We start from the raw sequence: 26,843 nt of genomic DNA, 5'->3' as shown, positions 1-26,843 counted from the left end.
TTCAAAATTTGAAGGGGGGGAAAAGGTGGACAGTACAACTTACAGACAGTTGATTGGCAGCTTGATTTATTTGACAAATACTCGTCCTGATCTATCTTATGCAGTCAGTATTCTTTCCCGTTTTATGCAGGAACCACGAGACAGCCACTGGAATGCAGCCAAAAGAGTTCTTCGATATATCCAAGGAACAAAAGATTTTGGTCTTCTTTACACAAAGACTAAAAATTTTGTACTTGGTGGATATTCTGATGCCGACTTTGCTGGGAGTATTGATGATCGAGCATCAACATCAGGTTATTTAATGAATATGGGGTCAGCAGCAGTATCTTGGAGTTGTAAAAAACAAGCTACAGTGGCCACTTCTTCAGCAGAAGCAGAGTACATTTCAGCATGGGAAGCAGCATGTGAAATTGTTTGGTTGCGCCGAATTTTGCAGGACACGGGCATTTCTCAGGGAGAAGCTACATCATTGTTCATTGACAGCTAGTCAGCCATCAAACTTGCCAAGAACCCAGTTTTTCATTCAAAGACAAAGCATGTGGACACCAAGTATCATCATATCAGGTCTCTCATTGCCAAAGATGTCCTCAAACCAGTTTATTGTCCTTCCGAAGATCAGATCTCCGACATTTTCACCAAACCGCTTGGTAGAATAAAATTTACTAAGTTCAGGGATGAACTTGGTATTTGTTGTAATGTATCTTTGGATCATAGGGGGGAATGTTAGATGATCCAAAAATACAATTTTTATCATAGGTTATAAAATTAGAATAAAATAATTATTAATTTAAGATATTAAATTAATAATTATTATTCTAGAATGTTTAATTATTTAATGGAGATTTTTAGACTTAGCATATTGTTGTAACTAGATATGACTCTCCAAATGTGTCGTATCTTAGGCTCTATTATAGGAGATTAGTTAGCTAGTTGGTTTGAATAGCATTTATTGTAAATGGACACTTGTTATTTAATAAGTGCTCCATAATTAGAGGTAGTTAGGACATGGAGCTTATAAATAACTCATTGCAAGAGTGTTTGGTTGTTCGGGTGTAAACTCTTGCAAAATCAATTATGTAATTATTTTTTTCTGATTAATAAAATTACGTGTCTGACGATGTAATGTGATGTAGGCTTCAGATTTTGCAGGGAGGGTTGGGCACATGTATTCCAAAGAACCTAGAAAGTGTTTTGGGAAATTCCACCCAGAAACGATTTTATTAAAATAATTAATATTTTTAATGGAGTTCCTAAGTTTGAAAATTAAAATATTAATGGGTATTAATCTAATTGTGGGTGTAACTTCTAGAACGAAGATCAAGCCAAAACGATTTGAACCTTTGATTAGGAGTTAATTTAGGCCGCTGGTTGTCCAACATAAAGATATAAGAAGGGCTTGAGGTTCATTTGGAAAACACACCGAGAGATCAACAAATCGAATTTCTGAAGTGAGAAGTTCTCAGGAGGAAATTCGATTGAGGAGATTTCTTGCTATTGAGGGGCAGGGATAACATCTAGAGAGAGAGTGATTTTCTTAGTCGAAGAATCATTAGCAGAGAGAGGCAGAGAGTAATCTAGTAGTGGTAGTGCTGAGCCAGAGGGGCTGTCGTAGAGGCTACGCAGAGGTAGCGTGGAAGCCAAGAGGGAGTCCAAAATCTGCAGAGGGAATTCGGGTTTCAGAAACCGGTAGACGGGGTGTGAGTCGGGGAGGCAGAAATTGAATCTCCTGGGCAGCAAATCGACTAGCTAGAGGATCAACGCTGGACTGACATAGATATTGTGTAGAGGCAGCGCAGAGGTAGCTAGAAAAACTAGGGGCAATTATTCTAGGGCTGTATCAGCTAGGATTTCCAGTGATAGTGTGAGGTAATCTCACAAATCTTTCTGCCAGTATTTCTCTCTTTGTAACTGAATAACCTAAGAGGTATTTAGAGATGTATTCAGAATTTGCTACTGCTTTATAATAATAAACCCTCAGAACTGCTGTGCTGGTTTTTCCGCTTTGGGTTTTTCCGGGGATATTTGTCGAAAAATAACGGTGTCTATTGTGTTGTATTTTCTTTCTTGCTCAGTGTCTTGTTTCCGCATAATATTTAATTAAGTGAACGCTGCAGTGTATGTATTACGATATTTTTCGTAGGAAACAACAAGTAATTTGTTTAAAGGAATTTAACAAATAGGAGTAATATTATTAGTTGTTGCAGTAGGGGTTCTTGTTGTGGAATTTTCACATGGTATCAGAGCTGCAGGTGAAGCAAGAAGAGCAGAGCTGCCAGATCTAGCACTGAGGAGAAGAAGGGAGTTCGAAAAAGCTGTAGGAGGCAGCAGTTCGAAACCCCCAGAGGGTTGACACAGTTCTTAGCCGGAGGGAAGATTTTCGAGGCAGTCTCTCTTTGAATGAGTTGATGGAGAGGAGGACTCTTAGTTCGAATTTTTCTCGGGGTAGAGGACGCAACGTTGAAGCCTTAGCGTAAGAGAGTTGGTAGGACACAGATTTTCAGTAGGTAGATTGCTGGGTTGAAAAACGTCAGAAGAAGGAAGAGAAGCACCTTGAGGGAATTTTTTCCTCAGCAGACTTCCTGCCGAGAAGTCCGTTTTCTCATAGGCTGAGTAACAACAGTGAGAAGTAGAGAGGATATTTTCGACATTTTTGGCAGATATGGCAACCAATGGCTTGAGGGATCAGGATAGGTTGGACGGAGCATCCAATTATGTCATTTGGAAGGCTATAATGTCTTTCCTTCTTGATGAGCATGCCCTTAAGACGTACATCGACATCGTGGTGGTTGAACCTACGGATGCAGATCCGTTGAAGAAGTACAGAGTTGAGATGGCGAAGGCCATGAGGATGATCCTGGATGGAGTCAAGGATCACGTAGTGTGTCACATTGCTAGCAGAGGGATTGCTAAGGAGGTGTGGGATGCCTTGGCCACGTTATATCGGGATCTTCTGAGCAACGAAAGGTGTACTTGGAGCAGAAGCTGAGATCTGCTCAGATGCAGAAGGGAGAGTGTGTCGATACGTTCCTCACGAAGCTGAAGGAAATCCGTGATGAGTTGTCTGCTGCGGGGCATACACCTCAAGATTCAGAGTTGGTTAGACTAGCCCTCAATTCTATCTCAAATGAGTGGCAAGTCTTTGTCTAGAGTATCTTGGGCAGAGCAACATTGTTGAATTGGGATGAGATGTGGGCAACTCTAAAACAAGAAGAGCTGCGAAGAGACTTAGTCAAGGTCAAACTTGAAGGAAGCAACAACAGCAGTGGGTCGAAGCCCAAGGAGGAGGAGGATAATGCAACCCTTGCATTGAAGGGACAACGGGAGCAACAAAGACGTAAGAAGGATGTCTCTAAGATCAAGTGTTTCAGGTGTGGTGAGATGGGTCACTACGCTACTCATTGTCCTCTCAAGAAGAAGGACAAGGATAAGAAACACGATCTGAAGGCTGCGCCTGCCAAGATCGAAGAGGAGGGGTTCGCCATGACAATCGAGATACCTCCAAGAGGGAGGTGGGTTGATTTGGAGTTGTAATTCGAAAGAGCTACAAATGGGCAGGATCCTTGATGAGTCCACCTCTTGGATCAATACCTTACAATGGGAGCCCAGTTTCATGGTAGCAGGATCGACTAGTGTCGGATGGTGCCGAGGAGTGTCGGAGAGACAATTGCAGTGGCTAGGAGCGCCAGAGTCTGAGCAGTGCAGAACAAAGTTGACAGCAGTGCAGATGGCACAGAGCAAAGGTTAGCAATAACGGAGTATATTCAGAGGGTCAGTGCAGAGACTAGCAACAGTCAGTTCTAGTATTCACGTGGTATCATACTGAACCTAGTTAGTTCAGTAATTTTCGATGTTTTTCTGTTGCTATAAGCAACATTTTGCAATGCAGTAATATTTAGTAGTGGCAGTGCTAGCAGCAGCGCAAATGTAGCACTTGAGAGGAAGTTGTAGTACGAATGCAGTGTTGACAGTGGCAGTGTCAGTAGCAGTACAATTGCAGCATCAACACAATAGTTGGTGGACAGCATGTCAGACATCAACAACGCTGAGGACGATGCTTCAGAGTCAGGGCATTATGCATCAAAAGTATATTGCTAGAGCACATTCCTCACTAAGAGGGAGTGTTTATTTGGGGTAGCATCAGATGTGCTCTAGGCCTCAAATTTTGCTGGGAGGCTTGGGCACATGTATTCCAAAGAACACAGAAAGCGTTTTGGAAAATTCCACCCAAAAATGATTTTATTAAAATAATTAATATTTTTAATGGAGTTCCTATGTCTAAACTTAGGAAAATTAAAATATTAATGGGTATTAATCAAGTTGTGGGTGCAACTTATAGAAGAAGATGAAGATCAAGCCAAAACGATCTAAACCTTTGACTAGGAGTTAATCTAGGCTATTGCTTGTCCAATAGAAAGATTTAAGAAGGGGCTTGAGGGTCATTTGGAAAACACATCGAGAGATCAAGACATCGAATTTCTGAAGTGAGAAGTTCTGAGGAGGAAATTCGATTGAGGAGATTTCTTGCTATTGAGAGGCAGGGATAACATCCAGAGAGAGAGTGATTTTCTCAGCTGTGTTGAAGAATCTAGGGCAATTAGGTGTAGAGTGATTCTTCGTGACAAGATAACAATTTGTGAAGTCTTTTTACAATTTGTCTTTGTTAGCTGAATCTTCTTCTTTGCTTATTAATGCATGTGTGTGTGCTTCATCAAACTGCTATCAAAACATAAAACAAGAACACAAGATTTTGGTTCTCTGCCAGGGCCAAAACCTCTCTTCTCTTGAGAGGAAAACCCTTTGGTAAGTTTTCTCTTATTGAATCTTCTTTCTTGATCAATGCCAAATCCTAGATCCTTGACTAGAAGATCCTCCAAACACAAGTCAAGTCCTTCCTTTTCTCTGCACTATGTTTTCTCGATACTTTGTTCACCTCCTTTCGGCACTTCATTTCTCGACACTTTGTCCTTCTTCCGGCACTTTGTTCTTCCTTTCACTGTTAGTAGATCTTCTAGAAGAGATACTTTTACTTAGTGATATCCTTCACCTAAGGATACTCATTCCTTCTCTTCATCATTTGAGTTCCTTCTTGATGTATGGTGGTATGCTTAGTGTGACAACACTGCAGCCCTAATTCTCGCACGTGAGAGAGGTACCCTAGAGAATTAGGGTCCTTTTACCTTCGATAGAGAGAGAGTCTTCTTTGCTTGCCTTGAGAGGCCTTGTAGGCCTAATTTCTAACCCAAACAATGATGAACATGTGACTGTGACCTTACTGCTGACTATCCTATCTTTTCTCGCATGTGTGACTGTATTAACCCTAGAAAACAATCCTTTCCACTTCGGCTTTTCTCCTCCTTCCTTCGCTGCCCTAGAAGACCTCTTCTTCGTCCTTTGTTACCCTTTTTCTAGCCTCTTCTCTTCGCAGATTTCAGAGTTGCTTGGTGGATGTTGTAATGGAGTGGACAACCTCTATTTATAGAGGACTGTCCCTCCTTTTAGGCTGACTAGAAGGCCGACATGTAGACTGTTTGCAGGCCGACTTGTTATGCTTACTTCAGATGGTTTCTTTGGTGGTGTCACATGCTTGAAGGAGACTCTTTGATGGTGCCTTTGCATAGGAGGGGACTTGACTTTGCTTGGAGGTTACTTCTTTGACTCTTATACAATGTAACATACCCTTAAGGTCTTTAACATAATTCTTTTGACCTTTTGATTTACCTATAGCACTTTAACATGTGCTAGACCTACTTCAATGAGCAAGAAACTCATTGACACATATTATAAAATAATATTTCTTTTCTTGAATAAATACAAATATCAAAAGTACATTTATGAAGACCGAACCTAGTTACATTTCCTTCAACAAGCCAAAGAATCATCAGCAGAGACTAATCCAACAGTGGTAGCGCTGAGCCAGAAGGGCTGATGCAGAGCCCCGTAGAGGCAGTGCAGAAGCCAAGAGGGAGTCCGAAATTTGCAGAGGGAGATCGAGTTTCAGAAGCCGGGAGCCGATGTGTGAGACTGGGAGGCAGAAATCGAATCTCCTGGGCAGCAAAATCGACCAGCGAGAGGATTGACGCTGTCCGCAGAGAGCTTGACTCTAGGCTGATGCAGATACTGCGCAGAGGCAGCGAGAAAAGCCGGGGGCAATCATTCTCGGGCTGGATCAGCCAGGATTTCCAGTGATAGTGTGAGGTAATCTCACAAATCTTTCTGCCAATATTTCTCTCTCTGTAATTGAATAACCTAAGAGGTATTCAAAGATGTATTCAGAATTTGCTACTGCTTCATAATAATAAACCCCCAGAACTACTACACCGGTTTTCCTGCATTGGGGTTTTCAGAGGACATTTGTCCAAAAATAATGGTGTCTATTGTGTTGTATTTTATTTCTTTCTCAGTATCTTGTTTTCGCATAATATTTAATTAAGTGAACGCTGCAGTGTATGTATTACGATATTTTTCGTAGGAAACAACAAGTAATTTGTTTAAAGGAATTTAACAAATAGGAGTATTATCATCAGTTGCTACAGTAGGGGTTCCTATTGTGGAATTTTCACATTTATTATATAAAGTCTTGAAGGAGTCACGACTTTTCTTATGAAATGTTAGTTTTTATTTGTATAAACCTAAATGGCTATGTTGATTGGATGCGACCATATAATAGGGCGTGAGTCTATACAAATGACACAAATTTTCAACGAATTCCTTTCTAACTTTAGTGAAAAAGTCAGAGTGGTAATGGTCGTCGATAATCATACAAAAGCAATTGTGGTAGCGACAATTTTCTTGGTAGCTGATATAATTTGTTGGCGATGACAACAATCTATGGACGACAACGTGGATGCACAAGTTAGGGGCGTCGGGGGCAGACTTGTGTGTGGTACAATGGCTGATTGGTGCACGAGAAAGAGTCAATCTGTTGGGCGATACCTAGTAGTGGAATGGCACAACGGTAGAGGCAAAGCTAGAGCCGAGGTCAAGGGGTAGAAGGCGGTGCAAGCTGAGGCCTAAGAGCGTAAGGGGCGGTGGACGACTATTGTCGGCAACGTGAACAGATAGCGGTAGCAACTTTTAACCGTGGCGGTTTTCGTGGGTGCTGGGAACCGTCGGGTGTGCTGTTAGGTATGTTGGTGAAGTGTTGTGGAGCGTCGACAACTACGATGACGATGGGTTGATCTTGCTCAAGTTACTGGTGGTAATGTGTGCGGGCAAGACGTCGGGACAGGGAGTATACCGGTCGTGGCGACGATATAGGCTCTCACAAGATGGGGTGCGGCTCGACTGCCTTTTTTTTGTTTCTTTTTGCTTTCTTTTTTTATTTATATTTTTATATAATTTTTTTTATCCTTTGTTTTTTTATATAATTTTTTTGTTTTTTTATATAATTAATTTTTTTTTTTATATATATATATATATTTAAATTCCTCTTTTTTTCAATTGTTTTATATAATTCTCCCTTTTTTTAATTCCCTCTTTTTTTAACTGTCTAATTTTTATTTTTAACTTAAATTTTTTATATATAATTTTTTTTCCACCTTTTTTTCTATAATATATGCCTCTTTTTAATTTTTACTGCTTATTTCTTTCTTTTTTAATTTTTATTTTTTTTTAAATTCCCTTCTTATATATAGGCCAAAGGACTGAATGATGAACCCAACAGATTGGAGAAACTCCAAAATTTGTGGAGCAAAATACTTGAATCATGATGACAACAAAGTTGACGAATTTCAACGGTCAAAGACTTGGATTGGAGAACACGCTCTATGCAGCGGTTGAGCGGGCAGAGGATCGAACGACTTTGATATCAAATGGTATGAACAAAGTTTGTTCTTCAAGTTAAATACTCTAGAAGACTTGGAATATGTAGATCTCCATTGAAGAGAATAATATATATTAAAATGTATGAATGAGAATGTGATGATACAAATGAGAGTGAGAGCCTGCATATATACCCTAGGCAGGTACCTCTTCATGGAAGGTCATGTCTCATTTATGTTGAAGAAAGTATAACTAGGTTGGGTCTTCATAATGACATGATCTTTATATTTGATGTAATAAAACAGAATGAACTATTTTTGTAATCTTGCTGCATGGGTTTCATGAGCAAGAAGTGTCACTAGGTAAAAGACTTCGTCTTGATGTCTTTAGGATTTATTTATATGTCAAAGAGTCATGTCATGTATATAGAAACTCCTCATGAGTTCATGTAAATATGTACAATTCTTCAACAACCCTTCAAGACCAAGATCAATGCCTCAAAAGAAAGCCTTCCAAAGTCTGCAAGCAAAACATTAAAGGATCTTCATGTCAGCTCAAAAATGAATTAAGTAAACAAATACAAGTCATGTCGGCTTGGCAAAATAGACATGTCGGTTCATAAACATACACCGACTTATATAGATGGCTCACTACTATAAATACCCATGAAGGGTTAGCGCAATCACACTAAGAAGAACTTCGCATTCCTCTCTAAAATTCCGCATGAATGTTAGGTGCAAGAGTACGCTATACAGGAAGGATAGATCTCGCATAAAGGGAGGAACAGATCTCGTGTTATTATCTCTGAATTTTTTGTGGAGTATAGGTGCAGGGATCCGCAATTATGAAGGAACAAACCTATATCATCTCTGTGAAATTTTTGCATATATAAGAAGCAGATCCGCAATTGTATTAGGGCACCTTGGGGTCTAAGGGTTTGGCTACACCTCGGATGGGTATAAGGTGTAGTCAACCTACGTCTCGGATAGATGGAATGGAAAGAACTGTGGATGGATGGACAATCGTGGCATAAAAGATATCTCTAGTCTCTTCGAAGGAACAACATTGGCATCCTACAATCTCAGTCTCGGTTTGATGGTGATCCTGAAGGAAGCATCCCTGTAGCAGCCTCGATATTATTAACAACAGTGGTTCGGTGGATCCCTTCTCTTGGAAGGCTATCTCAGTAGAACCATGTTAATGTCATAGGGTTCCATGATGATGGTGATTCTCGGCATACTTGAGTAAGCATAGTATTCAGGTTTGTGATATCAAACTGAATATATATATATATATATATATATATATCAGTACAGTACACCTGTTCGACAGAAGAAATAGTGATCTGGAATTTATCCAAGACAAAGAATTAAAGGTATTACAGACTCATGTGCATGGATGTGCCTATGTTACTTTATGCAACGGATCGATAAGATTGCGAAATACATAGACACTGAAGCAGTTAGAGAAAACATAACAGGCAAACATGTAAACACAACAAGTTTAATAAGGAGTTCACCCAATGCTCTTGGGCTACGTCTCTTGGTCCAGCCTTCAGTGGTGGCCTCTCTATTATGTTTTCAAAGCAGAGTTTTTTTTACAACAGTGAGCTCAATTTGAGTCTCACTCAACAGATATAAATCAGTAGGACTAGACTTGGATCCCCCAAGTCTCTGGAGTACACAGACTCTCCTTACTGAAACTTGACCTCTATTGGTCACAGTAGTATGAGCCCAATCTGAGACTCACACATGACAGGCATGTACAGAGGAGTTCGCTTGAACCTCTCAAACCTTCTCTGGAGTACACAGACTCTCTGACTCTCTCTGGCTCTGTCTGGCTCGATGCTGCCTTCAGGTCAGCTCGACTTCTTCCCTCTGTTCTCTGCTCTTAGCTTTCTTAACTCGCTTTTCTCACTACTTGCTTTGTTTCTGCTAGTTCGTGGCTTTAAGGCCAATCTGCTTTTTGACTGTTTGTTTCCGCTTTTCGGCTTTCTGGTTCTCCTGCCTCTAATTGTTTGAATTCCTCTGTTCTGTGTCATTGTCACTGTGTAACGCCTTACAGGGAGGTGGCCACCTGTTTCATAACGAACTGAGTATCAGTTCTCTTGGAAATGTTTGAACTTCCGTTATTTTCGTTTAACTCTCAGAATGCCCGCGAACATGATTCCTCTGCCAACTCATCATTCATGCCGAACTTCAAACCTTTATACAACTCGTCCTGTTTACCTCGTTGAATCCAGTCATCCATCGGATAGCATTTCCATCGTCGATCTGGGGCCTCTCGATCCTACGGTCTCCGTCTATATCAGGTGGGTAAGTAGCATGACGTTTACCCATCCAATGTGAGCGGTTTTCTCTCTCTTTTGCCGGACGCGCGGCACCTAGTGTGTGGCATTGGGCGGTACTCGGTCGAAACTGGTTACCGCTTGAAGCCCTTCCGATATCCTGCCAGCTTTTGTGTGGGACCTGCCTCTGACGGAATCGGCGCGATATCCATAAGGTTTTATGACTTTTCAGGTCCGGGTCACTCGGGGCGTTTTCTTCCTTGAGGGGTTTGCCCGGCGATATGCGATTAGCCGACCTCCCCCGTTTCTCAAAAAGACTTTCTTGTTTTGCTGTTTCGTGGCAGCGCGCATTACCATGGGCCAACAGTCTGCGCGCTTGACTGAGGGTCTTTATTGCTCGGTGCTGCTCACAAATTACAACTGTTCGAGGATATTTTTGATAAGCTCGACCTTTGCAAGACTTTGAAACTTTGGCATGAATTTTACAGAGTTATGAAAACTTAGAGAGTTCTTTAGGATCCAATTCGGATCAAATAGTCACGATAGTTACAATCTCAGTGAGATTGATAAGGCTCAGATCATGATGTTACACAAGGCTTGATCTTGTTCTTAAAGTTCATGATATCAAAGAATGTATAGAGATCACCTCGATAGCCATCTCTAGGAGCAATCATGGTGCAGATGCTATGAAGAAGCAATAATGAAGATCTCACTAAAGCAGTGGTGCGGCAATGAGGATGATCTCAACAACGAAAGAAAGGAGGATTGATTTCTTGGTCTTGGAGAGGTAGAGTGTTTCAAGGGTCATGGTCTTGGTATTCGTCAATGGAATTTCTATAAGAAGAATTTATGCATGGGTTTTCCTCTCCAAGAGGGAGAGGTTTTGGCCCTGGCAGAGAGCCAAACAATTGTGTTCTTTGTCTCTTTTGTTTTGATAGCAGTTTGATGAAGCTAACTCACATATTTTAATAATGAAGTAACATCAAGCTAAGATAAAAATGTATAAATGTTTCACAAATTGTTATCATGTCAAAGAAGAATCACCTTAACATGCATGCCCTAAGATTTTTCAACATGGTATCAGAGGGTTTGGTTCAGCAGTCAAGGAAAGGGGCAAAAAAGAGACATTCAGAGGTCAGGGCATCAATCTAGCTGAAGGATCTACAATCAAAGGACGAGACCTAGATTCAAGAAGCAGTCTATACCATCAAATCTACAACAATGAGGGTTGTTGAATAACAACAGTTTCAAGATCTCGCAGCTACACCTTCATCATCTCAGTGATAGTTACTATCTCAATCTAAATACCTTTCAAATTGATTCGAGAGCATATGGACAATAATCAAATCAGAGACTGCACTATCCAATTACATCATGATGAGCAACCTCTAGTTGATGCTGCAAAGATTAGATATTCAGGTCAATCATTTTGAAGGTTTGAAGATAAGCTTCATCAAGGATCCTATCCAAGCATCAATGCATCTACCTTAATAAAGGTGAAGATCTCATCTTCACGTATCAAGTAAGTATCTTTGGTTTTGTAATCAAGTTTGGTTTAATGACTTCATCATTGCACGAAGATCTATGGGTTAGATAGGTCATCAAAAGGTCTTGCAGTAGGATTGACAAAAATCCTTATGAAGTAGTGAAGTCAGTACATCAAGGTCTCCTTTGAAGACATGAGAACTCTTAAGGTTCTATAATGTAAGAAAGGAGACATAAGAAGGTTACTTGAAACGTTGGAGGATATACTCTTTATAATGAAGTACAAAAGGTGCCAAAGAATGAAGAAATATCTTCATGAGATCTCTCAGTTACGAGATCTAGGAAAAATGGTGAGAAAATAATCATCATTAATATAGATATTGATAAGCAAGGTAACAAATGTCCATGAACAAAGAGGGTTACGTCAATGAGCAATCTATGGTCTCTATGTCAGATAGAGAAAGGTGAAATGATGAGTCACATATAAGTGCAGATTAGTAAAGGTAAGGTTGATAAGACGAAACAATACTATGGAAGAAAAACTCATTTCACCATAATGATGGAGGAAGCTGAAGAAAGGATTAGGGAAAGAGGGAATAATAGATGTCCATTTTGAATGAGCTAGTATCCCTCTCAAAAGGCATCCTATTAGAAGTCCTTGCAGATATGAACATAGTAAGAAGATGTATCATGGAATTATTGAACTAAGAGCTCGTATGAAATTATGAAGAACATAGCTCTTGGGAATCTCGTTGTACATTGCAGGAGAGGAAGAGTTCATCCAGGTAAAAGGAAACATTTGCCAAATGGGGATACACTAAAGGATCTCTGATAGAGATTTCAGTGGAAGATCTTCGAGTCCGGAAAGGCAGAAAATGTTTTAGCAGAAATTCCAATTCTTGGATCTCATGAGATGGTGGTTCAATGACATGAAGAATGAAGCAGATCAAGGGATTGAAGAACCGTTTAATCAAGGAAGCTGCTGAAAGATACCTAAAGAAAAATAAGGTATATATGATTGTATTTGTATTTGCATTTGATATTGTAATGTCATGGTATATGGTTGCAGATAAATTGGATCGAGCATGATCAAAAGGGAAAGGACCTCCTCCTCTGAAAGGATGTAGAAAGACATAAGTCCAACTAGATGAAATCAACATAATATGTCCTCATATGAAGTATGAGGTAGTTGAGTACAATTGAAGAACTCTGAGAGCTCCTGGAAATGAAAGACATGAGGACTAAAGAGATCATAAAACATGCAACCAAAATGAGGGCAATCAACATCCAGAGGATCAGGAAGACTTGACTAGGAAACCTCCCGGAATGATGTGAAGACTCTGATGGAAGTCTGAAAGGATGAGGACCCTTGACAACAGAAATCATTGGGAGATGTGTCAACATGTATGCAAGATGAATGATGGCTACAAAAAGATGTCACTGGAAGAAGGCCATCACCAAAAGGTAATACGTGTTTTGTTTTTGGTGTCTGACCTCTTGGAAAAGTCTGGGTATGTGTGCAGGATCAAGGAAGGAAGAGTTGTGAAGGATGTCACAACTATGTACCTTGTGATCTAGAGCAATCACTGTTGAAGGAAAATGAAGATAGATGAGCTTATGAAGGAAGCCCCAAATATGTAGCCAAGGAGGATATTTTCCGGAAAAGAAGAAATGACATGACAAAGGAAAGTAATGGATGGCTGACCCTACATGTGAAGAAATTGATGACATCGAAGTCTTGAATCATTAGTCAACTAGAGGACCCTAGAAAACATTGATGATAGAGTCCCTGGGTAAGAGGGAGCTCTGGGAGGTTCCTATGAGCAAAGGAACTCGAGCAAGTTTCTGAGTAAAGAGAAACTTGGAACTCGTCCCTGGTTAAGAGGGAGAGTTAGACACGACATTCTTGTCTTCAGTTTGGAAGAAAGAATGGAGGATTGTGTAATCATCTGGCATCCGACACTCTTTGAGGATGTGGTAGGGCATCCAAGACAAGAGTGGGCAAGAGGACCAATATTCTTGAGGGTTGGGAACCCAAGATGAGAATAGTCCTAGTAGGGCATACTCGGAGAACACCCGGGTGGGTATGACCCTAAGAGAGACAATGATGATGCGTGTCTATCAGTCATTGTCTCGCCAACATTGTATGCTCTGATCTAAGTGAGAGATAGAGCTGTTAGTCAAGGCCTTGCTAAATTGAAACAATGTTGGTTGAAATGATGCTATAACAGATGGATTGCAAATCCGATTCTTCTTATGAGAAATTCTTCAGATTGAGAATGACCAAGTACCATTATGAATACCTCCCTAGTTAAGAGGGAGTGTTGAAGAAAGTATAACTAGGTTCAGTCTTCATAATGACATGATCTTTATATTTGTTGTAATAAAAGAGAATAAACTATTTTTGTAATCTTGCTACATGGGTTTCATGAGCAAGAAGTGTCACTAGGTAGAAGACTTCTGCTTGATGTCTTAGGATTTATTTATATGTCAAAGTGTCATGTCATGTATATAGAAACTCCTCATGAGTTCATTTAAATATGTACAAGTCTTCAACAACCCTCCAAGACCAAGATCAATGCCTCAAAAGCAAGCCTTCCAATGTCTACAAGCAAAACATTAAAGGATCTTCATGTCGGCTTGGAAAAATTGACATGTCGGTTCATAAACATATGTTGGCTTATATAGATGGCTCACTACTATAAATACCCATGAAGGGCCAATGCAATCACACCAAGAAGAACTTCTCATTCCTCTATGAAATTTTGCATGAATGTTAGGTGCAGGAGTATGCTATACAGGAGGGACAAATCTCGCATAAAGGGAGGAACATATCTGGTGTTTTTATCTCTGAATTTTTCATGGAGTATAGTGTAGGGATTTGCAATTAAGAAGGAATAGACCTTGATGGCTTTTGCCTTTTCCGATATGCCTCTCTTGCTCTGATATTTTGCAATACTCTTACGCATAAGCGATAGATTTGATATGCCTCCTTTGTTAACTCCTCCGTTAACAGACTCTTGCTCATGGCTTGGCTATCCTGATGGCCTTGCTCCTGTGTCTTCATGGAGTTGTTCTGCTTCCCCTTCATGGATCATCTAGTATCTAGAATATTGCCATATTGACATCAATGATAACCTAGGTCAACAATCTCCTGCTTTGTTATTGATGGCAATATTCTTCTTCTTATTGTTGGAAATACTGAGAGGGGGGTGAACCAATATTTTTAAATATTTTTGCGAAATGTTTAGATGAAGGCAAATAAATTTATCACGTTAATTAAATAATATTTCTCTACTCAATTTCGATTTTTCTCTTGCGGGGCAAGATAGGCTTCATTTAAGGTCTTTGGGAAATTTGTCCCATAGCTGCCCAAATTTCAACATAAGAAACAAGAGAAAAGATGACTTTAGCCCTAGAATTAGGGTTCTATAATGTAGTTAATGTTACATTTTGTTTTTTCCTATTTATTAAATGCAATCCCTGTTGAAAGGGCAATGGCACATCAAGTAAATTACTAATTAACTATATTTGAAGGAACCTCTAACCCTAACCATAGATGTTTAGAATTTAGAGAGAAGAAAAATAAAATAGTTATACAAGAGAGATTGATCAACACCTCCTAGAATAGTACCTTGAACTAGGTGGGCGATGGAGTCTTTTAGGGAAAATGGAATGAACATAGCCTTGATGAAGAGGGTGAGAGGGCAAGAACCTCTTATTACAAACCCTAACAACTTAGATGGTAGATTTTAAGTTCAAGAGATGCACACATCAGAGTTCTCTTGAAGGATTCAAGGAAAACAACTTCACATAGCGTAAGGAATTAGGGTTTTAAGATAAATAAAGCAATCTGAACATGGCACACATAGAAACCCTCATTACATATTATGGCATGTGAAATATATAATATAAGCAATAAACTTACAAAATTTCGACAATAATGTCTTTAATCTATCCCAAGGAAACCTCCTTATGCAAAAATCTTTCTCAAAGACAATTTTGCACCTCGAAGTTATTGAATTTTGTAGTTATGGTTGGTCTTCATAATTAATAATTTAGCCCTTGATGTATTGCAATGTTAAAAGAAAACATGTTCTTCATCGTATTGACACAAGAAAATATATATGACATGTTCTTCATGTCATTAGCGAAAGAGAAAAAATTTAATTTATAAAAGATTAATTTTTGGTTCCAAAAGATGATATCGGACCTCCAAGAAGTCAGGTCAGCTTGCCCCCTTGGTCACACCCATTCGGCCACCTAATCAAGTATAGATAAAGGCCTCCTCCTCCTCCAAAAAGGCAATTCGTAGTTCATCTGTAAAAGGCAATTTTGTGGATTATTCTTCTATTTATGTGAGCTTTAAGGAAGATCAAGCTTTGAGATAGATCTATTCCCGTGCAGAAGGTTGAATGTCTGAAGCTGATTGAATCTCAGGGCAAGAAGATGAAATTCTAAGCAGATAGATCTCAGTGTTTCAGGGCTAATTGTAAGCATTCTTGACCAAGTGTGACTAGAATTTATGCTACCAGTCAGTTCGACTTCATGACTTGATGTATCTCTGTTAAACTTAACGATTTCTCTAAGATAGAGGATTGCTAGGTTTTTCCCCCATGTGGGTTTTCCTAGGGTAAAATACTTGTGTTCTTATGTGGCTGTGTCTTTATGATCCTCTAACATTTTTTTTGTTTTACTATTGATATTCCTCTAAGTAATTGTTTTATGATGAAAAAGATCACAAAAAAATTAACCTAATTGAAATCATAAGAAGTAATTATTTGTTTAGAGGATTACCTAAAAATCAACAAAAGCTACATTGCAGCCAAGTAGAAGAGAAGACAAGAGCTAGTGTGCACTTCTAAAGAAGACGAAGAAGTGCAATGAATGATGATGATAAAATGAAAAGTGACTCCCTCTATTTATATGAGGGTTACTGAGTCACTTTTTCATAATTTTACAAGCAATCCCCTAAAACAAGTTTACTTGAGCGTTCAACTAGGTCAAAGGTCACATGCTGGCCTTCAATAGCTTTAGAACAGAGCAAAATGTCAAAGAAACCCACACATGTGGGAGAAAAATGGTCCCCACCATGACACCATCCTCTAAATAGGCAATAATGCTTCAAGTAAGTGAGGCAATGGTCCAAGTGTGCTCCGCATTCCAAGTAAAACTCGAAGTGCACGTGTACATCTCCAAAATGCACCTCATCCAATGTGACGTCATGCAAAAGAAGCCCTACGTCATCCTTTCCATGCATGTAGGAGTGACATGACACAACTTAAGGCAAACATCGACAAGCGTCAAAGAGTGATGTGCTAGCCCTCCCAATCCCAATTCATCTCAGTGATAACCATGTTAAATATTGTAGCTCAGACATGTGTTCTACCCTTGAGAGGTGTCACTAAGGCGAGAAACACAAAGGAATTAATTATCTCCAAGCCCATGTAATTTTTCCAAAGTTTCACCTAGGGAAAATATCTTAATTAAGTCAATTAGTGATTTTTAAATATTTCTTTAGTTAAAACTCAGGGAGAGTGGTTAATTAATTGACATTAGTTGAGATAAGATTGATTCACCTCTAGAAGCTTCGTGAAAGTTTCTAAGACGATCTTAGCCATCGATTGGGACAAGATAATTTCTAATTTGGCCTTTCATTTGTAAATGAGAGATTATAAAGGGAGATCAATGTGTAGCGTTGGAGATAGATCAAACATTGAGTTGAGTTGAGTTGGGTGAGTTTTCAGAGAGACATCAAGAGGGTTTCAACAACAATGATTGAAGAAAAGTTTTGCAGGGTTTACTTTTCATCCGAGAAGACTTTTAGCTTTTGAGTTTCAAAGGGAGTTTTGCTAGCTAGATTATTGTTTGTAGAGAGGGCCAAGTTATTTTTCTGGAGGCATTGAGTTTCCTAGAGGTAGTGTGAATTGCCATAATTGCCAGTGCGAGTTGCTAGTGTGAGTTTGCTAGAAAGCCGTGCATGTTTGCTCGGGAGGCCGTGTGAGTTTGCCAGGAGGTAGTGCAAATTGCTAGGAAGGCTATGCAAGTGTCAAGGAGGTTGTGCGATTTGTAGAAGGGAGGCCATGGGGTTTTCCTAGTTCAATTTGATTAGTAGAGGAGAAGATAAATTTTGTTGGAGCTTTGATAGTGAGAGTCAAGCAGTTTATGTAATTTGTCAATAGCAGTTTTGTTGAAGATTAATAATAAAACTTTCGATTTGAAAACTTGTTTTCCCCACACTAGGGTTTTTCCAGGGACATCTGTCCAAAAAAATTGTGTTATTTCTGTGATCGGTTTCTCATGTATTTTGCGACAAATATTATTTGGTTAATGGTGTTCTTGTTTTTATTCATTACTTTCCACTGATACATTTATTTTGCAGTGCATAAGTAATCAAAATAATTAACTGGGTTATTAACACCTTCTATGATTTGGACTTATGCAGGAACGAAATATAATACAGAATAAACATAAACAAAAATGCAACAAAAATAAATCTTCATTTCATTAATATCAAAGAACTGAAAGATGCTTACATGCAAAATGGAAATAAACTAGCTCGGGCGATGGTAGCTTATCTCTAAGAAGAGATGTGGCGGCTACATGCCTCTGAACTATGTTACAATGAGGCTCAAGGGCCTTTTTGTTATTGAACAACAAAGAGACATCCTAAACAACCAAAACCCTAACCCTAGGAGATGGAACCCCAAGAGTTTGTGGGCCCCGTTGGGGTTAGTTGGACAACCAACTTCTCGAGGTTGTAACTTGGTCATATGGTCTTCGTTTAGCGTGCATGATACCTTGTTAGAAACGTCTCTCAGAGTACGGCTGTGGGCTTGCCGCAGACCTCAAAATAACACCATTTAGGGGGAAAAACAACGTCAGAAGTTTAGGACTCGAAAAACTGCTAAAAATAGTAAATTGTGTTATAATCAAGGAAATTGATGAAACCAACTGGAGGTCTAGGTAGTAGGCAGGTGGCCACCAATATCCACCTTGATTAGTCCTCCCTCCTTAGGAAGTAATGGTCCCCATTGTGTGCAGAGCCTCCATGAGGTGAGGAAATTTCTGCTGAACCTGGTCCTTGGTGAGCCACTTGCCTTGGTGAAGGAGTTGGCCTGCTTTGACAACTTGATATAGCTGGATCCTCTGCTGGTAAGTGTTCTTGATCTATGTGTCCATGATCCTATCAATCGTGGCCTGTTTGATACAACTTGGGTTGAGCTCTGTTGGTGTCAGCTGCTCAACAATGTTTGATGTATCCAGTAATGGGGGAAAGTATGGCCGCAACAGATCCACATTGAATACTGGGTGCAGGCCAAGAAACAGTGAAATGCTGAGCTCAAAAGCATTGTCTCCTACAGCTTGAGTGATGGTGTAAGGCCCATATCGGAGCGGGCGAAGCTTGCTGTGGGCTCCAACGAGGCACTCCTTCTGCAAATGTAACTAAACTTTGTCACCCCCCTGAAACTTGTGTGGATTATGATGCTGATGATGATGCTGTTTGTATTTAGCATTTGCTTTGTCCAATATGTCATGGACCTGCTAGTGGATGTGCTGAATGCATTCAATAACGCTGGTAGCTCTGTCAACTTCGAACTAGACATGAGCCGAATCTGCCTTAGTAATTGCAAGTGGTATGGCAACGTAAATGGGACACAGTCGTTGGAATCCCAACCCCACCTGAAAGGGGCTGTGGCCAGTTGAGCTGTGGAGAGGTCTGTTGTAGCTGTGCTAGACATAGGGGAGGTTGTCATCCCATGTGCATGGATGCTTTGAATTGTACATGCATAGGATGTGCATGATCATCTTGTTGATGACTTCTGTTTAGCCATCAGTTTGGGGGTGGAAGGCGCTTGGACTTAGTGAGCTTGGTATCCAACAATGACTAGAGGCTTGGCCATAATGTTCTTAGGAACCTGCTGTCCCAATCTGAGATAATTGATTGTGGGATCCTAAAGTACACCCATAATCGTTCAAAGAAGAGTTTGGTAGTGGCTTTTGTTGTGATACTCTTCTTGCAGGCTGCCAAAATGGCCATCTTAGAGATTTTGTTGACGACCATGAAAACATAGTCTTTGCCATGCTTGGTAGAAGGAAGGCCCGACATGTAAGCCATGGAGATGGATTTCCACGACTGGATAGGAGTAGACGGAGGAGTATACATGCCTTGCTTTGTGATTGTAGGTTTGGCAATGGCGCAGGCAGTGTAGGATCTGATGTACTTCCCAACATCTTGTCAAAGGTTCGGCCAATAAAAAATACTTCTGCAACACTGCCACTGTTTTTTCTACCCTAAAATGTCCAGTGACTCGACTGTAGTGCACCTCCCAAATCATCTTGGCATGCTCGCTTGAAGGAACACAAAGGTGTCCCATATGACATAACAATGCGTCTTGGAGGTGAAAGTCTGGAGCTTGCTTGCCTTCCAGGAGCATCTGGTATGTGGTGCTGAATTCTGGATCACTCTTGTAAAGATGCGGCCATCCCCAAGTTCTGTATCCACAATAGTCGAGCACAATGGTCAATGCCATAACCGACAGTCGGACGAGGTAGTCTGCAACATTATTGGTGTTGCCCTTCTTGTACTTAATGTTCAAATTTTTGATGGCGATTGTCTTGCAACTTTCCTTTTGTCTGTATGAATTGTAGGGGTCAGTGGTCTGTGTGGATGACCGTTTCCTTCTCCAGAATGTAATGCTTCCATTGTCGGCAAACCTGCAAAATGGAATACATCTCTTTGTCATAGGTGGGATACTTTCAGATTGTATCTAAAAGTGTCTCACTATGATTTGCCTTGGATGCCCCTGCTGGGTAAGAACTACACCACTAGTATAGTCGGAGGCACTTGTCTCAATTTCAAATGGTTGCTACAGGTCTAGTAATGTGAGAATTGGTGTAGAGCAGAGGCGATGTTTCAACTCGACAAACACCTTCTGTTGGGATTCAGACCAAAAGAACTTTGCTTTTGCTCCGCCCTTTCTAACTTGACTAAAAGGCCAAGTGATATGAGAGAATCCCAACACGAACTTGCGATAGAAATTGGCAAGACCCAGGAAGATGCAGAGCTATGTTAGAGTGGTTTGGGCTCACCAATCCCGCATAACTTGTATCTTGGCTGGGTCCACATGTACACCCCACTCATCAATGGTGTACCTTAGATATTGAACATGGGTCACACCAAAAGTGCATTTCTCCAAATTGGCACACAATTTGTGTTGTCGCAGGGTTTAGAAGACCTGTCGAATATGGTGTAGGTGCTCTTCCCAACTCTGGTTGAAGATCAGGATGTCGTCCAAATACATTGCCACGAACGAGTTGGTGAAGGGTTGTAAGATGTCGTCCATCAACCTCATGAAGGTTGTAGGGACATTCGTTAACTTGAAAGGCATGACTAGCCATTCAAAAAGGCCCCCCTTGGATATGAAGGCATTCTTCCACACATCGGAGGGTTCGATTGGTATTTGGTGATAACTGGACTTCAAGTCAATCTTGCTGAAATATTTGGCTTGCTTGAGCTCGTTCGAAAGGTCATCAATCCATGGGATAGGATACCTATTCCGGATAGTGATCTTATTTAGCACTCGATAGTCAATACAGAGCCTCCAGGTTCTATCCTTCTTCTGTACCAACACGATCGGGCTCCCACAGGGTGATAAACTTGGTCTGATGTGCCCTTTCTACAACAACTCCTGAATCTGCCTCTGGATTTCATTGTTCTTCAAAACAGAGCCTCGATAAATCGGTCCATTGTGTAGCGGCACACCTGGGGTCAGATCGATGGAGTGCTTGACCTGATAGTGTAGGGGTACCCCTGTGGGTGAGGTGAAAATGTCCTTGTACTCCTATACGACCTTGTCCATCTACTGCTACGGTGTGGAGGAGCCATGTCTGGAGGGTGTGGATGTGGCCACAATCTTCCTCTTGCTATGAGGGCGAATCATAAGGAAGACAAATTTCTTGGTCTGGGAAATGATCTTACTGCATTGTTTAGCAGAGGTCAAAGAAATGGTGTTGGGCGATGCTACCTTTGGTATCCTGTACAATTTCTGACCCGAAGTAATAATAACAAAGCGAGGTCTGGATTCATACACAACATGACGCTTCCATAGGTATGGATGACCTAATAAAATATCCCAGACTTCCAGAGGGGCAACATCGCACAATACCTCATCTCGAAAGGGCTTGATGCTATAAGGTAGACGACACCGCTGGCTGACATAGAGATCTTGCCCTTGGTGGAGCCACCATGTTAGAAAATAGGAAAGGCAATTTTTTTTGCTTATGTTGATAATTACTAGTGATATTATTATGTTCTTATTAGCTTCTTTATGTTCTTCCTTTATCTTTTTCTCATCAAGCAATCATCAAATCAAAAACATGAAGATCATGGACACTAGATGTAGGCATTCAGCCAGGGCTAAAACCCCTTTATAGGGGAAAACCTAGTCATAACTCTTCCTTTAGTAGATTCAAATTGAGATAGACGAAGAACCTAGACCAAAAGACCTTCCTCCTCCACTAAGTTGGCTCTTCCTTCTGATAGATGATATATTCCAAAGTTGCCAAGTGCCAACTTCTCAAATGCAACTTCAACCCAGAATTTCGATCCCCAACTCCAGAACTTTGACCCAGCGTTAGGAATACAATTTTGATCTAGCAACTTCTGTAGCTCCATCCTAGCAGCTTCACAACTTTGACCTTGATGCAACTTCACATCTTCGACCTTGATGTAGCTTCACAGCTTCGATCCAGCTTCACAACTTCGATCTAGCTTCACAGGTTTGATGCGACTGCATAGCTTTGATGCAGCTTCACAGCTTCGATGCAACTTCACAGCTTCGATGCAGAGTCCCAACTTCAATGCAGCGTTAGAATTTCGTTGCGCATGAGAGAGAGAGAGACCCAAAAACTTCAATTCCAACTTCCTTCTTGAACTTCGTACTTTTTCTGCTCACAACTACTGCAATTCAAACTTGTGTAAGTTTTGTTTCTAAATGAGTCGAGTTGCTCCAATATAGAGTGAGTTTGTGAGGTCGAATTCCCTTGTTGAGGTCGACTTGTCCTTTCTTGAGGCCTACTTGGTGAAGGAGGCCTAATTGACATGTTTTACAATAAAATAAATTTTCTTCTTGACAAATAAAGCCGAAGAAGGATCTCTTACATTATGACATGGACAAGGACACTTGACATAAACCCTAGAAGCCTATAGTGGAGGCTTTGACCTATAAACAATTGACCCAAGCATGAAACCCATGCTTTAATAAGTCAATTTATTTAATAATAAAATTTCTTTTTCTTTCTTTTGATAAATACATTTTATTATAACTTAAGTACAATTATGAAGATTGACACTAGTCACATTCTTCAACACTCCCTGTTATTTAGGGAGGTATTCATAATTACCTATATCTATAGGGTTACATGGAAGATCTCAAAAATGAACTACGAAGAGTTCTAGTACACTTAATGTTGCAGACTAGATTCCTGACCAGGGTAATCTATTTGGGTGGGACTAAGATGGACTAAAGCTTTCAGCCAGTCTAGGTACCATCAAGTTTACTAACTAACAATCAACCTAGGGATCTAGGTGCGTATTCAAGGTCAGAGCTCTAAGACAAATGCCACCCTCCCTCTTCGGGATCTAGACATCAACACACATAGGCCGGCCAAATGTCCTCCCAAGCATCCACCATTAGATGCTTCATCTCTCCCTAATAAACTAGATATATCCATTTGTCCAAGCATGCTTCCAGAGTGTTCATCCTTCTTATGGAGATATTTTTTTGTACAAACACAAATCCCAATCAACAATAAATTATCAATTATACATATACGAGTAAACACAAACCTTCGAGGTCCTTAATCATCTTTGTTAGTTTTTGGTAGCATTGGAAGTGCTCAAGCCTTGAAAATTGGTGGAGAGGCTAAGGCACATGAGTTCTAAAGAACCCAAAAATCGTTTGGTGAAATTCTACCCGGATTGTATTTTATTAAAATATTAATATTTTTAATGGAGTTCCTAAGTCTAAACTTAGGGAAATTAAAATATTAATGGGTATTAATCAAAATATGGGTGAGAATGATCTAAAAGGCGGATCAAGTCATGTTTTAATCTTAGCTGTTGATTAGAGACATAATCTCGGTCGTTGAATACTCAACAGGAAAAGTATAAAATTGAGGTTTGGGGTTTATTTGGAAACACACGTAGAGAGATTGATGAAATCCATTTTCTGAGGTGAAAAGTTCTGAGGAGGGAAATCGATTGGGGAGATCTTGCAGCTGAGGGGCAGTGAGAATCCGGGAGAAGGAATTTCCGGAGAATATTGACAGAGAAGCAGAGAGAGCTTGTAGAAGCAACGCAGTAGTCGGGAGAGCCGACGCAGAAAAGCTGCCTGTCACGTAAAATCCAGAACCGTCAGAACAGTGGGAATTGTCAGAACTGCCAAAACTGTTGGGAGCTGTTGGAACAGCCGGAAGTTCCGAAACTGCAGGGAATTGTCGGAATAGCTGGGAGAGATGATGTAGAGGCAGCGCAATAGCCAGGAGAGCTAACGCAGAAAAGTTGCCTATCACGTAGAATCTAGAACTGTCGGAATAGCTGAAACTACCTGGAACTGTAGGGAACTAGCGAGAGAGCTGACGCAGAGGGCAGAGAAGGTGACGCAGGGTTGACTCAAAGCCAACGCAAAAATAGTCGGGGTTAACCTATGTTGTGCCGGATCAGCTGGAATTCTGTCGGGTGAAGTGAGGTAAAACTCACTGAGATTTTCCACCAATATTTTCTCTGTAAATGATTGCTAAATGAGCATCCTAGATTTGTATTTAGATATTTCTCCTGCATAATAATAAAACCCCCAGAACTGCTGCACCAATTTTCCTGCATTGGGTTTTTCCGGGGACTATTGTGTCCAAAAATAAGTGTGTCCTATGTATCTTGTTCTTTGCTCTGTTTTTCATTTCATGAGATCAAATATTTAACTAGTGTAAGCTGCAGAAGTAATTTGCTTCAGTATCCATAAGAATAACTTGGTGAATGTAATTTAAAAATCAAGTAGGTGAAGTAGATTTAGATTTGCTGCAGTAGGGGTTCCTTCAGAGTGTATGAATTTTCACAATCTTGATGCCACTTATATCAAGTTATTCATATGCAACTAGTCAAAAGCTTTTCTTCTTTCATTTCTTCAGCAACATCAAGACATCCTCAATACATTGTAGTACTTTCATTTATTCTTTGATTTCTTCTTCAAGGTATCCATCATGACCATCATAATATGCCCTCCCTCTCAACTGGGGAGATCAACTACTTCCTTTTTCTATAACATCAGAGAGTCTTTTATGGCTCCATTCCTTCTTACGGTATCAAGTTCATCTTCATCATCAGCATGCTTATAGCTTTCTTCATCATGCTCATAAAGACATCTTCATTATCTTGAAGATTATGTACTTACAAAAACTTGAATAGCGAGTACAACCAAAATATATATACAGATGCATGAAGTTAACTATATCAAAATTATGTCAATATAATGGAAGCATCAACGAATCAAATACTTTAGACATCAAATACCTAAACCTAGTTAGGTTAATAATCAACAAGAGATACATACTAGACTTCAACCTCTTGCTAGGGTTTTGTTTCAAACGTTTAGACTCTATGTTTGAGACACAAAGCCTTAGATATCAACAATTCAATCAAATAACAAACATGCTATATATCTAAGGTTTCAACAATTTTCAGAATGTACATGTCAGACACTACTAGGGTTTGTTGCAAACCCTATATATTATTAAAGCTTGATCATATCAATAATCGAGAACAATATCATCATGCCCTAGAATATTAATCTCTACTAGAGTTTTGTTATAAACCCTAGATTTCACAAAACTAGAACATGAGCATTAACAGTTCTTGCATTAACATTTCATATTGATACGTACTAGGTGAATCTAGGATACAAACATCAATACATCAAAGTTAGATATACAACAATTTCAGTCAGACTAGGGTTTCAGTCATACAGACGAATATACACCTAGGGTTTCGATCTTAGGACCTTACTATAGTTATTACAAGGGTTTTGCTTATAAACCCTAATTCATCAAACCCTAAAGATCTAGGGTTCTAATTAACAACAAACCCTAAAGGACTAGGGTTTCTATTATAACAACACCAAAACCTTAAACATAAAATGAATAGGTTTTCTAGATTTCATCAACAACCCTAAATAGACTAGGGTTTCATAATCAATATTGACACACCCTTAGGTTAGGGTTTTATAGTGAACCTTTTTAACGTTCGACAAGAATGATAATATAATGAGGGTAGATTCAATTAATGATTAATCACCCTAACAAGAATCTTTGTGATTCAAAACCCTAGACATAACGATGTTAGTAATGTACACCAAAATTTTGAAGGAGAATGAACATACCTTTTACATGAAGAGAACTTTATAACAAAACTTAGAGTTTAAGACATACCTTAAGTTGTTCCTTAACAAACCTTGTAGGTCATCAATTCTTGAGGGGCTTCCTTTGCAACAAAACTTCTTCCATGATTCAAGTTTGTCCTTTGAAGTCTTCTCCATAACCATTGTGTATTCTGCAATCTTTTCCTACCCAGGAAGATACAAAGAAAAGGTTATTATCATATAATACAAACAAACCTTGATATGAAAGGGAAACCAAACATAAAAGATAAGACAAGGAGTAAGATACGAATCTTCGGTAAAATGGTGAGGGTTCCCTCTTAATCCAATCTTGAGGGATACCTACAACTTTATCAAAATGAAAAAATTTCTAACAAGACATATTATACCTATAAACTCGAGAAATCAAAACAATTCAAAAAAAAAATAAAAGACTAAGAGGGCTATGTGTGAGAGAGAGGACTTAGTAGTATAATTCCTTGACTTCTGATTCTTCGGTTTTGTTCTTCTTAGGTGGATCTTCATCAACAACATTCACATGTTTCCTCTCTCTCTTCTTATTTCTTGGATTCTTTGGACAATGGCTTTTGTAGTGACCCATCTTGTGACAATTTTAACATTCAATCTTGGATAGGTCCACTTTCTTCTTTGGTCCTTTGAACTTCTTGAAGGTTCCCTTCTTGTTGTGATGAGCAGAATAGGCATTCAAGGTGTTTTCTTCTTCCTCCTTGTTGTTTACTAATGATATTTTGGCTTCTTCTTGACTACATGCATTCCACATTTGATCAAATGTTGGAGTATCTTTCCAACTGTTATGTCCTGATGCAAAGACACTCCAAAATTTTTGTAGTCATAAAAGGGACAAATTCATCTATTGC

At 39.7% G+C, this 26,843-nt stretch overlaps 1 protein-coding gene across 3 annotated transcripts in view; it reads left to right on the top strand.

The window, feature by feature from the left end:
• ATJ1 (DNAJ heat shock family protein) overlaps positions 1 to 26,843 on the top strand; it is a 332,305-nt gene that overhangs the window by 88,499 nt on the left and 216,963 nt on the right. The gene's annotated exons all lie outside the window — the stretch shown is intronic.

This window comes from Pinus tabuliformis, chromosome 8 (genome assembly GCF_031772625.1).
Source record: "Pinus tabuliformis cultivar Carrire ecotype Pingquan chromosome 8, CPIR1, whole genome shotgun sequence".
NCBI classification, from domain to species: Eukaryota; Viridiplantae; Streptophyta; class Pinopsida; order Pinales; family Pinaceae; genus Pinus; species Pinus tabuliformis.
Note: the sequence above shows the minus strand (reverse complement) of the source record. Positions and strands in the feature narration are given on the sequence as shown.